The 12,712-nt window shown below is 33.6% G+C and overlaps 1 protein-coding gene across 1 annotated transcript in view; it reads right to left on the bottom strand.

Annotated features, from left to right (window-relative positions):
• Positions 1 to 2,571: 2,571 nt before the first annotated feature.
• Positions 2,572 to 12,712, bottom strand: part of 5-HT1B (5-hydroxytryptamine (serotonin) receptor 1B) — a 202,051-nt gene continuing 191,910 nt past the window's right edge. Inside the window, exon 9 of the mRNA XM_073988645.1 lies at positions 2,572 to 8,756. The gene's annotated coding sequence lies outside the window, so the exon portion shown is untranslated. The remainder of the gene's footprint in view (positions 8,757 to 12,712) is intronic.

Below are 12,712 nucleotides of genomic sequence, written 5' to 3'. Positions count from 1 at the left end.
AACACATTTCGTCCAAACATACTTGGGGTCTAAAACCATTATTTCGATGAGGCACATTTTCATCGTATCAAAGTGTATATACCCTCCTTAGCCTAAAGGCTGAGGGTATAAATAGAAAATAATTTAGACATATGTGTGTGTGGGACGGCTTCGCTATCATGCAACTCTTCCTCTTTCAAATGCAATCTGTTTTTTACAACGCTGAATATTTTTTCAATCATTGTATGGCTTTCATGACAAACGCTTAGCGTAGTCTTTGAAATTTGTCCTTTATACTAGTGCACTATAGGTAATTTGGCCTGTTTTTGAGGCAAAAACTAATACCGGTGAACTTATGGGTTTTTTATACATTTTTAATGCTTTATATGCAAAAGTAAGCTAAAACAAAGAATTTCACAGTAGAATTCGGATATAGCGAAAATCGGATATAAGAAACTACGTTTATAACGAACAAAGTTTTTTGTTTCAAAAGATTTTTTCTTAACATTTGATTTTTTTTTAAAATGACCGCGATTATAACGAACAAAAATTGTCACCCCGCGAGTAGAATTTCTTACAATTTGTTAGAAGATACAGGACAGTTTTTAAGTACAAGCGGATAGCGACGAATTTAAGCACCGTTTTAAATATATTAATATATAATAGTTAAAAGTAAGCTTTAATAAGAATATTACAGTCGAAAACGGTTTTAACGAACGGCGGATATAACGAACACATTTTCTTGTTCCTACCCCCTATTTTAATTTTAACTATTTTATTCATTACAACCCAATAAAGGCAGTTAAAACCATAAAAAAGGTATAATGAACTAAAATATTGATCCGCCAAAACATTTTTATAAACATTGATATGTTTAAAATATTGATTCGGAGATAGATCTTTATAAATATTATTTTTTTTTTAAAGGACCAGATAAACCGTGCAATCATGATCCCTATGTAGAACGTATTACAGATATAATAAACAAAAAAGTTGACCAAGACACCTCTGTACATTTTTACAACACATGGTGAATGTATCTTTAAAGAACATGTATTTTTAGTTAAAATCGGATGCTTTTTGTGTTTAATATTTTCCTCACCAAATCAAAAATTAAAAAAATATATTTTTTCTGCAAGAATGGCGCCTTGAAAAAATTCATATAACTCAAAAAATCGCACATTGGTATATTATGTAGTTGATTCAGAACCCTTTTCTGAAGACATTTACGGTGTCAGAATTTCAAACAAAGTTGGACAATTTTGTACAAGTCTACAATAAAAAACTAAAATTTTGTTTTCTTAGGTTGTATCCTACATGACGTTTTTTTCCGCTGTAACAAACATGTTAAAGAAAATTATTTTATAAAACAGAAAGTACACACCGCCACCATTCCACTGAATATCATATCTATGTATTTGATTATTATCAAACTCTTACAAATTGCGTTTAAATTTTGCTCTGAGTTTTGATATTTTTTATTTTGTTTTCGAAATTTTGATTTTAACTTCGAATTATACCGCGAGTTTTGCATATTTTTGAAAACAAATTGCACATCCACATAATCTGACATCTTCTTTCTTCGAATCAAATTAGAAAACTAAGAAATGATTGTTTAGTTTTAACTTTCAAATCTTTGATGAATTGAGTCAATGGTATCAATTGAGCAGACTTTCAAAAGTATTTTATATCGAAGGGCAAAAATGTGCATAGTAGGGTACTTTTCCGAGCTTAATTTTCCGGAACACACTTTGAATATTTTATGAAAACCCAATAGAGGTTCTAGCAAACTTTAAGTCAGATATACGATTCAACTCATACTTTTGTTGCAAAATACTCTTAATCTCATTCAGGGCTTGGTGTATGCTCTCAACCAACGTGTTCTTATATCTTGTTTTAACATTTTCTACAATTTGTTGTTTAGCTCCGAGTGTTTAAAATACCTTCCCAATTCGGGAAGAGGATGTTTTTCAATAACATCATCCATAAGAGATAATACAGTTAGATAAACATCTGATATGCAAAGAGTGTATATTGCGTTGACCCTCTGAGTAGTTTTTGTGTTTGCTTCTGTCATTAACAAAACAACTTGCAAACAAACGTCATCTTTTTTACTCATACTATTGCCTCTCCATAACAAAACGGCAATAAGTACCAGATTACAAAAACGAAGCAAATAATTTTAGGCATTTTTGGTCGGTTTTATATTCTTGTTCGATTTTCGTGTTTTATATGGTCTCTGGCACGACTTCTAAAGGGAGACCAAAAATTTAGCACGATCGTGTCACATAGTGCAGATCGTGTTTAGTCGTGTCGTGCAAAATCGTGTCGAACAAAAAAACACGATCACGCACGGCCAAAAATGTATTCCGGCACGACACGCACAAACACGGCTATTTTCGAGAAGGCACGAACACGCACTACTCACGGCACGACACGCGTCCACCTCTAGTGTGTACCATATAAAAGAAAAAAAATGTATGCACATAACTCACGAAATTTGAAAATAACGGTTATACCTCATAGACTTTAAATTTCACAACTTCTTACCTTCTTAACTGCATTGTTCCAAGACCATACACAAGTTAAATGTTTTGTTTTAAGTTTTTTTAGTTTTATTCAATTGAATTATTTTATGTATGTACATTTAAAAATTTTATTAAGGAACAGAAGATTTCTTTTTACAAATATTAACATACACCGAGAGAGAGGGAGAGGGAGCGAGGCTGGGAAAGAACAGAACTACTAATGCTTTATTTAATCGTCTATTAATTAAAAAACTTCTAAATTTATTTACAATTATTGTGGTCCAATTTGTTACATATTTTTGCATTCTATATTTCTTTTCGTTTTTAATAAAATTTTCCATTCCTTAGAATTCGTTAATTTAACTTAATGGGAACTATTAATTAAAAACGTTTTAATAATATCGACTGTGCTATATTTTCTTAAAGCTATTGTGATTATTGCTTAAAAATGAATAATAATGGACATTTATTTAACACGCAAAACAAAATTAATTTTTATTAAGCGCTATTTAAATTAAATACTTTTAGTACGAAACAAAAGAGTTACATAGATGGGCTCATATCTTGTAACTATTTTGTAATGAGAGATTTTTATAAAAGTCATAGTAATTAAACAAATAAATCTAATTATTGCAAAAGAAAATTGTTCCATTTAATTGTTGCTACATTGGGAAAATTTCAAGAATTTTTCTGTTGGTATGTATAGTGATGTTTTTTAGGAAATAAAGCTTGCATCAATATATTATCGATTAGAGGTTTCCGTGAGCAACACTTTTGATTAAGTCGAATTTAATTATGTTCGCAGCTATAGAAGTATATACATTTTTTTAATAAATTTGTTTTCCACTCTATGTAGAATCACAAAGTGTCATAGTACGTACGTATTTTACAAATCAACTTCAACGTCGTGATAATAAAATTAGATTTGATAACTTCCACAACTAATCAAAAAAGTCATGTTCACACACATTTAACAAACATTGTGAAAGTTGTATCTCTGTTGTTCTAGAGTTCAGATGAAATTTAATATTATGTAGTTTCCAAAGTTGTACTCCAGTATATTCTCGAAGGAAATGATCGATTGCCTGGAATGACAAGGTATACTAGACGAGTATTTGAGCTCAATAGAATATACAATTTCACGCTTACACTTTGTGAAACTAGTTTTGGGGTATGTGTTAGTGGATTTTATATCTTGCAGTAAAAAATACGAATGATGACAACCCCGACAAACTTCTTATGGACCATTTTTTGAAAATGCTGTGGCAGATTAGTTTAGAAACTATAAGACCATGAGAGTATAGACCTTCTTGTAAGAGTATGGATATAACGGAGCTATATTATGGCTAGTATTTAATCGGAGCCTAACTAACACATCTGGTCTCCACATTCCTTCCGGTCAATGAAAGACTAGCAACAATGCGGATTAAATGTAATTAATTCCGTTTGTATGTTCCAGTCCATTGTTTGTATGTTCCTTTTCTTGTTTAATGTAGATCAAGCTTTATCTCCAGGTCAAGGAATGTAGTTAGTTCAATGGGTTATAGGCAAAAAGGTATTGGAGTTAGTTGACTAGGTTTGGCAGGGCAGTTGAAAACGTATTATAGCGGTTTTGAATATTATTCCATCACATTGCAATTATAGGCTCTATCGTCTTTTATGTGATCATCAAGATATCTTCTACTTCTCAGTTTGTAGCAGACAGATGTGAACGTGAACATACTATCGTGTGACACCCCCAGTTAGTGGTAGGAATTCTGTTACCATTAACTGAGATATTCAGTTTTGTGCTCATTTCGGCAGTCCACGTGGTGAAGAGATTGGCTTCAGAAATATAGATTTTCATATTTCTCTCGCGGAAAAATGTAAGACCGGTTAAAAATGAGGTTAGCCTTTCACAAATGACATGTAGAGGTATTAGACGCACAGTGGTTCAGAATCGTTTTTTCCTGGTCAAAACTCTGTAACTTTTGAACAGATAGAGATATTTGTTCGACAGATAAAACATATAGCTTTCCGATACATCAGAAGCAATTAAATTCAGACAAGTTGCAGATGAATTTAATGCCATAGTTAAAGTTTGGAGTTTTTATACCCTCAGCCTTTAGGCTAGAAAGGGTATATACACAAATGTGCCCTCATCGAATAATGTGTTTTAAACAATACTTTGCACATCGTGAAATTTTTACCAGACCCCTTCGGGTTCCTCCCACACAAAATTTCGGATAAGTTCAGTTTAGGACCTGATCTCGAATCGCTTTGATTTTTATTGCAACAACTTGTATTCACTTCGCCCCATACAACGGTACAAGCTTCATCAGGGGCAAGTCCATACTTCCTGAGAAATTGCTGGAAAAATGGAAAAAGCCCCTATGACACTTTGTGTAGTGGTTGGAGCCCAAGATAACTCTAGAACGGATCTGTCGATTCGGTCCAAAATTTTTATCATATTTTTATCTGTCATTATCAAAACATAGTTTAAATTCGAAGATGGGCTATATTGGTCCACTCCTTCAAGTAACTTCCCCACAAAACTTCAAAAATCTTCGGAAAATTTTTGCGCACGATAACTCTTGAAGGGAGTGACCGATGTAATCCATACTTTGCACATCCTAATATATCTACCTGATTTAGATCAGGCTCGAACTAGGACTATATTTGTCTACTCCTTCTGGTACCTCTCACACAAAATTTCGGATAAGTTCACTTTAAGACCTGCCCTCGAATCACTTTGATTTTTGTTGATTTGCATTCGCGATTTGCATTCGATTTGCATTCGCTACCTCCATTACGACGGTAAACGTTTTTCAGGGGCAAGTCCATATTTCTTGGGAAAACAGACCGAAAGGTGTAAAGAACCCCTATGTCACCATATGTGGCGGTCGGAGAACACGATAACTCTCGAACTGTTCAACCGGTTTGGTCCAACATTTGGTCTTCGTCATATTATATCCAAACTTAGTTTCATGGGCAATACCGGTCCACAACTTTCGGTATTTCTCCCCAATATTTAAGTAATGTCACTAAAATGCTAGGTCCAAATTTTGGATCTCCTAATATTTTATCAAAATTTAGTTTAACTTCTAAAATGGCCCATATCGAACCTCCCTAATGGTACCTGCCCTACAAAAGTTCAACATTTATGTCTTAGAGCAGTTAATTCCTACTCCACATTTTTGTCGGCAAGTTCTAATGTCCAAAAAGGGCCACAAAATTCTGAAGAGACCTTAAATACATGCGATCTGTCCGGAGGTAAAAGTTTCGCTTCACATTGGCTGAGGGTATATATCTGTCGGCAAAGCAGACTGATATTTTTTTACTTGTTTTTTTTTCATATTTTGCATCAAAATATGAGTGTTTTTGAGCTTTTCATATGTTCCAATCTATTAAAAAGGGTCAAACACAAATAAGCAACCCATACAAATAAAAAAATGTAGAAATTTTTTAGCAATTTTCTTTGAAACAAATTAAAATTTGTTAAAAAAAATCAAACATAAAATTACTCTTCATGTTTTCATTAAACTCATATAAAAACTTATTTATTTCAAAAAAGTCAATTTGTGTAAAATGAAAGATGCCATCAAGCTGTTCCTTAACAGTTCTAGTCCACTAAAGATGGTATTTCACTAAAATTTAGTACCTGAGGAAAAATAAAATAGCTCACTTCGCGTAAACGCTACGGTAATTAATTGAAACCGTTCTTAAAGACAACAATCCTACCTACCTAAAAAAAAACAATGAAAACAATATATGTTATAGTTTCCGAGAAATTTGGAAAAATTATGTATTTTCCAAAATTGCAAAAAATAGTATCACGCCACGGCCATAACTTCCAATATTTTGACCCCATGTTTTGGTTTCCTTAGTTTCAATATGTTTACTATCGAATCTCATAGAGAAATTAACAATCGGCGACGAGAACCAGGAAAATCGATTCCTGAACCACTGTTCGACGTCAGGATCCGCATACATAATAACCTCAATGCCGACTGGAGGTGGTGGAATACAGAAAGGCAGCTGCTAAACAGTTCCGGAGATATAACCCAACCCTGTTTTATCTTAAGGGGCTTCGACTTCTTGTTCCTGAATTCCACGTACGATTGGTGTCAATTAAGGCGGCCCTAAAAACAACAAATTAGTTTTTGGAAACGCCTACCCCCTAACTTTTTTCCATTTGATCCAAAAAACTTATATATGAAATTTTATTGCGATCGGTTTCTATATCGAGTGATCTTTGTTTCTATAGTAATTTGTGTGGGGCCAAAGCAGAATTTTCACGAAAATAATCTAAAGGCCGTATTTATGGTCCAATCGATGAAAAAACTTTGCCAGTTCATTGTTGTGGCTAAAAAACGATTTATACAAAAATTTACCATGATCGGTTTTCCATAGTATTTTGTATGGGGAACCTATAATTGGCCAAATATGCATATTGGAGCAATATCAACACCTGACCCGATTTTCATACATTTTTGTAGGTAAGGTTTTTTCATTGATTGGAAAATAATTCTGGCTTGTAGAGCGTTTTCCTGAAGATTCATATTGGGTCCCATACAAAGTACTATGGAAATAAAGATCGGTCGGGGGTCGGGTTATCGTTAACCGATTATCGTACATTTTTGTACAAATCGTTTTTTTTTTTTGCCACAACTAAAGTTAAAGTTTAAAGTTTTTTATCGATTGGCCTATAAATACGGCCGTGAAAAATCACCTTTGGTCCCATGCAAGTTACTATGGAAACAAAAACAGCTCGGGTGCAAGAGTTAACGTTACCCGATCGCAAAAAAATTTCATATATAAGGTTTTTGGATCAAATGGACTTACATATGTGGAGATGCATTTTCCGTGATTGGTGTGGCGTGTCCGATTGTTGTTGGCGGCACTGCGATGGAGTCTCGTTTTTTGATGACGATGAGTCACAACATGTACCAACATAGTACATGTCGTAGTAATTCGCATGAGCGTGTCTACAGTATCCACTGAGATGCGAAATACAAACATATGTACACTGAGTTGGCAACCTCTGACCCAAACAATGAAGTTATGAGGTTCCGTGTCAATCCGGTGTCAAAGAAACAGCCACCTGAGAGTATATTTTTCGAACGCCTTAAATAAGAATTTTTCCGGTTCGTTTGAGAGTTTCTTATTTTAAAAATTGCAAGAAAATAAGACTAGCCGCAAAAATATCACATCTCCGATTAAATGGAATTGAATTAAGTTAACTGAAAATCAAAATGATTTTATGTTTTATTAATATATTCAAGGCAGTTAGTTAAAGTCAAAAAGCATTTAATAACACAACTATTAACTAATTCTCTCGGTGCATGCGTTTCAGTTGTGGATTCATTCATCTACTTTACATTTTATAAATGTTTAAAACATACATATTTTACTTGAATCCAAATGCTTATCCAAAAACTCATAAAATATTTAGCAAAAAATTGGGGGAAATGAATGAAACGAATTACTTTGCTATTCTTTACACTTACATTTGTATGTATGTAGGTAAATATGGAAAACTTATTTGCTTACTTTATAAATTGTTGTATTTTTTAGTTGGGAGATTTGCTTGTTCAGTTTAGTCGGAATTAGTAGTTTGACTTTTTGTACAATCATTTTAAACATGATTTATTTTTCATTTTTTGTTTTCTTAAAACTAAACAGGAATTTATTGTTAATTGTTGTTGCTGTCATTATTTTCATTAGTTTGTTGGTTGTTTATCATAAGGTTGTCGTTTGCTTGTTGTTCTTGTTGTTACAGTAATGAATTAGCATTTGATTTGTTTTAATTGAATTGATCCTCTTTTGTTTTGATTAAATATAACTTTTTAATTTTTATGGCTATCGGTGTCTGTGTGTATGTGTGGGTGAGTGTTTTTGTTGTTTTGGGTTTTAAGCTTGTTTTCATTTTCTTAGTAGCTAATTTGTTAAAATCACATTCAAAAAGTTTTGTTGCTTAGTATAATTTGTTTTGTTATTCATAAAATTTTTAATCTATTTGAGGTGAGACACATTTATTTTTGGGTTTAAACACGCGTTCTGTCATAATTGAAATGAATAAAGGCATTGTAGTTGGGTATTTGGTTTTTGCTCTTTTTGGGGTTTAATTATATTTTCAAAGATTGTCCTTTATAATCAGCCTTGGGCGCCTTTTATTCGCGTTTATTTACAAAATTACCTTAACCTTTTTAGTTGATGTTTTTTTTTGTTCAGGGGGAAACATTTTATAACACAGGATATGCAAGGGATCTGTAAAGAAAGAAGAACACAACAACACAAATTGTAAGTATGTAAAATCAACTAACTTATTTGGGCGGGCCTAATTATTAAGTCTCTGAAACACTATGAAAATACATTGAAAATACCAAAACGTGGGCCTATAATGAACATTTAATGATAAAGCTAAATAAAAAATTATAATCGAATAATAGCATATTCTAATAAAAATTAATAATTGAAATATCGTCAACTAATTTGATAATAGAGAGAAATATGCGATTACTAGAAATGCGTCCGCTACTTGGTATGCGAAAAGAGTATAAAATATAAATAAACAATATTATTTCCAGTAAGGAAAGGATCAAAGTTGGGCGGCGCCGACTATTTGATACCCTACACCACTGTGAATTTATAAAATATATATGGGAGCTATATCTAAATCTGAACCGATTTCCATATATAATGACACACTTATATCTACACCGAACTTAGTCACACATTCAAAAATTCATCAAAATTGGACAGATATGGTGTGTTTGATGCATTAAATACGCGAAATCGGCCGAAAATATATATGGACGCTATATCCAAATCTGAACCGATTTCGATATAAGTTGGCACATATATTTTTAGACCGCATTCAGTCACACATACCAAGTTTCATCGAAATTGGACGTATAGAGCGTCTTTGGAGCAGCAAATACGTGAAATCGGACGAAAATATATATGGGAGCTATATCTAAATCTGAACCGATTTGCACCAAAAGCAATACCGTTCTTCCTATTGCTAAAAAAATTTTATTCCTCAGTTTTCGTTGCGAACGGACGGACAGACGGACATAAATCGACTCAGAAAATGATTCTATACATATCCCTAGAAGGAACTATGGGTCTATCTCTTTTCCTTACGCATGTTACATACAAATGCACTAACACATAATACCCCTTACCACAGTGTGGTGTAGGGTATAAAAAGAACAGATGTATCTCACCCCTTCACATAAACAGCAACTACATTTTAGTTTCACAGCATTTAGTGCCCTTTAGTTCGAATTTCCAAAACATCAACCTTATATCACAGATAAATACCAAATCACTTTGACAATTCTTGGTTTACCCTTTCACTAACACAGCATTAACCAAATCCCCAGCATTATCTCACCCCTACACTCCAACTCACATTCCAAATTCAAGGTTTTAGCTTTACCTGTTTCGTCTGGGCGTTGAATGTCAGTCAGTAAGTAACTTATCATTAAGTTCTTTTGATATTAAGATTTGTTGATAAGCGAAACGCATTTGAAATATTTGATTATGATTGTACATTTTTGGTACCAAAAAGTGCGAATTTGAAAGGTCTTCATTTACCGAGCACTTTTCGAAACGTTTTTTTCTTTGATTATACTCGGCAACCTCTATTATTCGACCAAATTTCAGTGGATAAAGACAAAAGCTAATCATTAAATGCAATTTTGCTAATTTCTACATAATTTTACTCTATTATCCGGGAAATTGCGAAATTTGTTGTAACAGAGGGTAGAAGCCGACTATCCAACACAGTAGATAGTCAAAATAGACGCGGAAAATAACAAAAATTCCCACAAAACTGAATTTTGGTGGAGAGCTAGGGTTAGATATTAGAACTAATGTCCTAAAAGTCGCCCTCGATCCCACGTGTGCAATAGAAGTTATTCGGGGTCAAAGGTAATTCATAGAGGTCTTACTCAGTTTTGTTTTTGGATTTTTCTTAAAAACAGTGGGAGTTACCACAAAACCGGCTAAAGTGAAAGTTGTAGATTTAAAAGTTTTGTACAAGAATGATTTTTATGACTCTCCGAACGAAGTCACCATTCTTGAGATATGGCGATCGAAAAGTCAAATAACACATGTGGAGAAATGAGGCGGGTAGATACATTATGAGGCGAAAGTGTCCACACCATGTGATATGTATTTCAATAAACTTTCAAACGATAACCACTTTGTAGCAATCGGCTCAGTATAACCGGGTTTTACCCGGTTTTAAAATCTGGCCTTTTGGGTCAAATAACCAGATAACCGGAAAGTAATACATTCCCGTAATCAGCTCAATAAACAATACATTTGAACTTTAGGTTTCTTTACGAGGACATATATTTTTTTGCGGAACAGACCCGGCTATCTTTGTTATTTTAATCTGTTCGACTGAATATGTTCTTAGATCGACCCAAAAAACAAAATAGTTTTTTTGAGAATTTTGTCTTTTTAGGCGAAGATCATTTTTAGTATTATTTTTTTAGTTAATTTCTCGTTGGAAATCGAGCTTTATGATCAATAATGCATCAGAAAAAGGAAAGTCGACGACTCGAACCCACACACCCACCACTATGTGACATGACATGTTTCGCCTTTTGGTAAAGAAGGCTCTTCAGACATATCGGATGTGAGACGGCTTCGCTATCATCTAGCTTTTACTCTTTCAAATGCAACTTTTTGATTGGAATTCCTACCCACTTTTTCCATTTGACCCAAAAACATTATAAATAAAATTTTATGGCGATTGGTTAAGGCTAACCCGTGTCACCCAGGCGATCTTTGTTTCCACAGTAGCAAAAGGTGCATTTTTACGGAAATTCTTTAAAATCCACGTTTATGGTCCACACTATGACATTTTATTAACAGTTCATTGTTGTGGCTAAAAACAGATCCTACAAAAATGTTTAAAATTCAGATGGGTTTTCGAAAATATAGTTTGGAGCCATATCCAAATCTGAACCGATTTCAATTTGACATTTAAGGTTCTTAGGAGTCACAACACTTCTCCACCAAAAATTTATGATATAGGGCCATTTTTCGGTATAATGGTTAGAGCTGGCAAAAAATCGATAACACTATTGATAAAATCGATATTATCGGAACAAAAACCCCCAACCTAAAATTCATTGAAATAAATAGAAATTTCGCTGCTTTTCGGTTTTGTGTATGTGAGAAAATAAGCCCGTAGTCACACATTTGTCGGTAAAATAAAATATATTTTTTTTACATTTATTTATACCCTATACCACAATGTGGAAAAGGGTATTATAAGTTTGTTTTGGTAAAAATTCATGTAACACCGCGAAATATTCGTCGGAGACCCCCAATGTGGTATACCAATCTTCATATCTCGACGACATAAAGCGATTTTGAGATGTGTGTCCGTCCGTCCGTCAGTCCGTCCGTCCGTCCGTCTGTCCATTATAAATTGTAAACACGCTCCAGGCCGCAATTATGGACCGATCGTCACGAAATTTTGTATGGAGGTCGGGTTCAGATCAGAATAGATCCCTATTCTTATTGGTGATGATCGTGAAATATTTAGCGGGTGAAATGGACCAAAAACATAATATTTATCCAATTTTCTAGCGGCTCTGTAGGTCTCAATAATAGTCCGATCAACGCGTAATTTTAAATAAAGTAAGAGTATATCACAAAGGAGAAGCTTGCAATTTGAGATGGCGATTGAATAATATTTAGAGGGTTAAATGGACCAAAACTTTTGTGTGAAATTTGTGAAAATTTTTAATATACAGCTTATATCTTAATTCCTGGAAGTGACATTCCGGACAAGTGAAATATACTTGAAAGTGGAACGCTTGACCTTTCAATTGATGCCAATTATGTTGGTGTGCATGATCAGATAACAGAGTTACAGCCTAATATATTCCGTTATTTGTTTGTAGTGGAATAATAAACTCGCTAGAAGTCGCAATTATACATCAATAGTCACGAAATTTTGCACCGGGTAAGAGTATAGGTCGAAAAAGATGCCTACAATGTGGAATGATGATCTGATATTCTTTAGCGAGTGAAATGGACCATTACTTATGTATGAAAAATATAAAAATTTTATTTTTGGTCGATATTTTAATTCCTTGAGGACATATATATTTCGCAAAGTAGCCTACATATGGAAAAAAACTACTGACCTTTCATCTGATGTAAATTGCAATAAAGTGTTTGCTAGATAAAGT

The sequence above is a fragment of the Musca autumnalis genome, unplaced genomic scaffold, assembly GCF_047663935.1.
Source record: "Musca autumnalis isolate F117 unplaced genomic scaffold, ASM4766393v1 scaffold_5, whole genome shotgun sequence".
NCBI lineage: Eukaryota > Metazoa > Arthropoda > Insecta > Diptera > Muscidae > Musca > Musca autumnalis.
This window is presented reverse-complemented; position numbering and strand designations above follow the sequence as displayed.